This window comes from Drosophila subpulchrella, unplaced genomic scaffold (assembly GCF_014743375.2).
Source record: "Drosophila subpulchrella strain 33 F10 #4 breed RU33 unplaced genomic scaffold, RU_Dsub_v1.1 Primary Assembly Seq367, whole genome shotgun sequence".
In the NCBI taxonomy this organism is placed as follows: Eukaryota; Metazoa; Arthropoda; class Insecta; order Diptera; family Drosophilidae; genus Drosophila; species Drosophila subpulchrella.
In genome coordinates this window covers 51,846-57,376 of record NW_023665587.1, presented here as the reverse complement: position 1 = coordinate 57,376, position 5,531 = coordinate 51,846, and the positions used below count along the sequence as shown (strand labels likewise).

At 39.9% G+C, this 5,531-nt stretch overlaps 1 long non-coding RNA gene across 1 annotated transcript; it reads left to right on the top strand.

Annotated features, from left to right (window-relative positions):
- The first annotated feature begins 3,644 nt into the window (after positions 1-3,644).
- LOC119561790 lies at positions 3,645-4,838 on the top strand. Its single transcript, XR_005221450.1, has 3 exons — positions 3,645-3,778; positions 4,352-4,494; positions 4,693-4,838. It is a non-coding gene; the product is annotated as an uncharacterized LOC119561790 (long non-coding RNA).
- Positions 4,839-5,531: the final 693 nt, after the last annotated feature.

Here is a 5,531-nt window from a genome sequence, read left to right as displayed (position 1 = left end):
GACCAGGAATGTCAGTAGAGGAACCCCACAAGGGGGCGTACTCTCACCTCTTCTATGGGTTTTGGTGGTCAACAAACTGCTATCACTTCTAGAAGAGGCGGGCACAAAAGTGGTAGCCTACGCGGATGACGTGGTTATCCTACTGCAGGGCAAATTCCCGCAAACCCTTTGCAATCTAATGGAGACAGCCCTATCCACCCTCTCCCGGTGGACGGCTGGCTGTGGACTGGGAGTTAGCCCGGAAAAGACCGAACTAGTTCTCTTTACAAGGAAGTACAAGGTACCAATTCTAGTTCCCCCAAAAACTACACCAAACGCGCCTAACCTTTAGCAACCAAGCAAAGTACCTAGGTGTCATCCTTGACAAAAAGCTCCTCTGGACTGATAACATCCTAGATCGCACACGCAAAGCGGCCATAGCCCTCTTCGCTTGTAAAAAAGCCATAGGGAGGAAGTGGGGTTTCTCCCCCATGATAGTTCACTGGCTATATACTGCAATAGTCAGGCCCATTCTCCTCTACGGAAACATCGTTTGGTGGCCTTCTCTAGATAAGAACTGCAACCTCCGGATCCTTCACAAGATCCAAAGGAGCGCAGAGCTCTGCATCAGTGGGGCGCTGCGCACTACCGCCACTGAGGCACTAAACACAATTCTCGATCTCCAACCCCTGGACCTACTTGCCAAAAGCTGGGCATCTGCAACCGCGCTGAGGCTCCGTGAAGCAGCGGCATGGACAACGGGCTCCACGGGTCACTCCATTATCCTATCAAAACATTCACCCCTACCACGTTATACAGACTACGTCCCACCCATAGTCAACTTCGAAAGAAGATACAAAATTCATATACCCACCCGTTCAGACTGGGACAACCTCCCACATCAATTCGTAAACGCCGTCAACATATACACGGACGGCTCCAAGTTTAACTCCCAAACAGGTGGGGGAGTCTTCTCCCCCGAACTAGACATAAAAGTCTCATTCCGCCTACCAGACCACTGTAGTGTTTTCCAAGCGGAAGTGATGGCAATTCAGGAAGCCACTACCCACCTGAACACGTCTGTACATAAAGACAGTGATATCTTCATATTCTCGGATAGTCAAGCTGCCCTCAGGGCCCTCGACTCCTACACAACGAGCTCAAAAACAATCTCTGAATGCCGCAAATCTCTTAACGAGATGGCCACTCATCTGAGAATCAACCTCATCTGGGTGCCTGGGCACCGCAACATTGAGGGCAACTGCATAGCAGACGAGCTGGCAAGACAGGGGACAACCGCCGATATCCTTCGTGATGACACGGTAGGGATGCCCATGGCTACCTGCAAGCTCCATCTCAGGCAGAGATTGTATACTCTTTCCAACAACCGTTGGAACTCAATCTCAACATGCCACAATTCTAGACTCACATGGCCAAACTATAACACGAAAAGAACAAAAACTCTCCTACAATGTAGCAGGGAGGACATCTCCACTCTCCTAAATGCCCTCACGGGCCACTGTCTTATAGGGACTCATGCGATAAGGCTGGGTCTAAGTAACCACGACTTCTGCCGCAGCTGCAAAGAGATAGACGAAGAGGAGAGCATCGAACACCTCCTATGCTTCTGCCCAGCGCATAACCTAAAGCGCTTTCAAACCTTAGGTAGCTACACACTTCCGAACCTTGCGGCCATTCAGGACGTAAGCATTCAAAAACTACTATGTTTCTTAAGAAGAACAGAATACTTCGCGAAGGCAGAAAATCCATGAGCTAGGGAAACGGATCTTTCAGAGATCATGTGGTATCACAAGGGGCCCAGTGTGGCCTAAGTGAGGGGACTAATATTTAGTCTCCAACCACTCCTACCTAACCTAACCTAATATTTGGTTCAACGTATTGAATCATTTCCTTTGAAGAAGTTGGTATAAAATTATGGATTTTTACGCTTAATTATATTTTTAATGCATTCATTATTAATTTCTTTATTGTCTTGATTATAAATTTTATTCTCATCTTCAAAATATGATTGTTGATCTGAATAGTCTAACTGATACCCATTATGGTCGGGATAAGGAATTATTTTAATGGTGTTAATGGTTTTGTGGTTAATAGGGATATTTCGTTATTTTTGTAGTCAATCCACGTTGATGTTTTGATTAAAGGTATATTTTAGTTGTTAATGCGTTCTAGTTTGTCGTAATTGAGTAACTTTGGGTTAAAAAGTCCAAGACGTGAAAGTTGCATGCCCATTTCGATGTCTTCAATGTACTCAAGTTCATAAACAAGTGTGTCAATACTATTGCGGTTATTTTCGTAGTTAGTAAGTTTCTCCAGTCCTTCATTCATAAACCTTACCGCATCATTTAATTTATGAAGTTGAATTGAAATTTCTGCAATTATGTCTATTTTTTTGTTAATTTTTACCCTATAATTTTCATCAAGTGTGCCAATAAGAAATTTAAAAGATGAACCTATTATGTCAAATAGTCCACTTTTCTGCCTATTTTGCTGATGAATAGTTATACCATTTAATTCTTTTAGTAGTTTGTTGTACAAATATTTCATTCTGGGCGAGTCTTTGATTTTGTTACCAAAAGATTCAGTGATAATATTGATTTCTGTTAAATTAATTCTTAAACAGTGATGTTCATGTACTACCGGTATTTGAATTGGAAGGCTTGAGAAGAGTAAATAGCCAAGGTCGGAATCTGTGTTGGTTATTTGAATTTGTTGAGTGTGGCCCGTGGTGAATAATAGAAATAACATCATTGTACAGAAGGTTCCTGTCGAAGTTTAACGGTATTAGTTTTCTTTTGTTTCTTAAATTGTGTTTTGTAGTATTGGGTTTCCCTATTTCGATTAGTAATTTTGTAATGGTCTTCGTCTATTTTTTCTACATTTTTATTTGCCTTAAATGGATTTTCTAATTTTCCCTTTTGAAGTGGACCTTTTCTGTATCTAGTGTCAATGTTAAATTCCTGTCGATCTTCATTTATTTTATCTATTTTCCTTTCTTTAATATTTTGAGTGTTGGATGTCCAGCGTATAAGAATATTTGAGCAGGTGTTTGTCCAGTGGTGTCATGTTTTGTTTTATGGTTGTATGTGTAAAGAATTGTCTCTACCCTGCAGTTCCAAAATTGAGTTAGGCGCCTAATCGGCACGAAGCCGACTGCGACGTCGGCAGAGCAGCCAGCGACGCCGGCAGAGCTGAGCGCAACGGCGGCAAAGCGACGCGCTCTCAGTCGGGTCTGCAAAGAGAACGCACAAAAAAGTAATTTTGGGCTCTCCCTCTCTCGTCATGTCTCTGACGGAAAAGTGCGCGTGAAGGGAAGGAGGCCCAGCAACTAAAATATATAGACCTTTGTGCACCCTTGCCTTTTGAATAATGCGACATTTGTTCGTAAATGTTAAAACAACCATTTAAAATAATATGTTTGGGTTTTAAAATATTTGTATTTCTTAAACAAATTTATATGTTTATTAATATTATTTAATAATATGTAAAGTTTTAAAAATATATTTTTATAAACCGATTTGCATAGTCGAATATGTCTATAAATACCCTGCTTTTAAGTGCAAGATGCATAGACCAAACGGGACATGCAAAAAAACAACAACGGCTTAGCGGAACCGTTGTTGTTGTTGTTTTTCTGGAAGGCACGCGCCTTTTTTCGTCTTTTTCACTTGCGTTTACTTTGGTGAAGGAGTTAGAAGTTGAAGCAAAACTACCAGCAATTAACATTGTTATATTTATTAAATCAGTGCCTTAAAAGTGAGAAAGAAACGATTCCCAGGTAAGTCTGTCGCAGACTAATAATATTGAAAACAGTGAGAGTAAAAAACAAGATAATCTATATTTAAAATAAGGGAAATACAAGATTCCCAAAATAACACGTGGCGGAAAAAAAATAGCTGTGAAAAATATTAATTTTTGATGTGAAAAGCAACAAATGGTGCATATAATAAACAAATCTATGAAAGCATTAAAAAATCTTATTGAGTGCAAAGTTTCTAGGGACAAAAAATAAGAGATGTTTGTTTTTGAAACTTATGTTTGTGGTTAAAATTCGTTAAAAATTAATATTAATAACATTAAACCACAATTCTTACTTTTGTGTACGTAAACAAACGTGGCTATTTAAATAAAAATCTCAAACATCTCTTATTTTCAGTCCCTGGAAAAGTGTTATTTTTTTCCGCATCTGCAAAACCAATGAATGTTTTAATAAATAATAAAAAATACATAAATAGTGTGTGCTATATTTTTCTTAATAATTTTTTACAACAAAATAAAATAAATCAAGTGACCGAAAACAAAAGTTTGCAAATTTCTTCTCGATATTTTTTTAATTTTCTTATATTTTTAGACAAGGCTGATGGTAAAAATGGATGGCTAAGTCGATCCATTTTAAGCATATTATCCGAGGAACTTGTTCTGTCCCACAACTTGGAGGGGGCCAAAACAAGAAGAAGCTCAAAGTCTACCCAAATTTCGTCCGCGCCTTGTTAAGTAAGTTTTTATTGGGGCCGAAAGTAACTATTGTTTGTAAGTTTAATTTTTAAATGACTTCTGGGATTTTTACATTGAATACCAAAGATAACACATCTTTTATTATAAATAAAACTTACAAATAATGATTACTTTCGATCACTCGTTTTTATTTTCGTCTCGTTCTATTTTCAAAACTAATTTTTCTTCTAATACTAGATTCAATCGCTCTGGTGGAGCCCTCGGAGCCTCCCGAAAAGGCACTGCAAAAAGCAATGAGGTGCGTGAAAAACCTATGTTGGGCAAAAAAAAAGTCAACGCCGGCCCCAGATGCTGAAGAACCGACGACTCCGATAACACCGGGAACCCCCGAGCTGAAATTTTAAATAAAAATAAATAAAAATAAAAATTACAATTGAAATTATATTTGCTGCTAAGCGCTCAATGGGTGCCGAATGTGTGCCTTTTCTACTGCCTAATCGAGCGCTCAATGGGTGCCGAATGTGTGCCTTTTCTACTGCCTAATCGAGCGCTCAATGGGTGCCGAATGTGTGCCTTTTCTACTGCCTAATCGAGCGCTCAATGGGTGCCGAATGTGTGCCTTTTCTACTGCCTAATCGAGCGCTCAATGGGTGCCGAATGTGTGCCTTTTCTACTGCCTAATCGAGCGCCCAAAGGGGTGCTCAAAAATGCGCCGAATGGGTGCTAGTTTTTAGGCACTGATGAACCCTAGGACATGCCCATGTTAATTTGAGCACCTAATCCCATATAAATTAGGCGCCTATTAGGCGCTGAGTGATGAACTTTTTGCAGTGATTGAGTGCCTAATCGGCGCCGAATGGTACTGCAGGGTACCTTGCTTAATTTTACTTCTTCATCATCGGATGAGTTGATTATTCGGATTTTTTCATTTATTGTCTTATGTAGTCTTTCGACGTCTGCTACACCGGTTTTTGCCGTGTTAAGTTGTAATTCAATTCCTTCTGCTTCAAGCCATCGCTATAAAGTCAAGCTGGTGAAAGCTCCGTCTCTGTCTGCCTTTCGTAATTTGGGTTTAC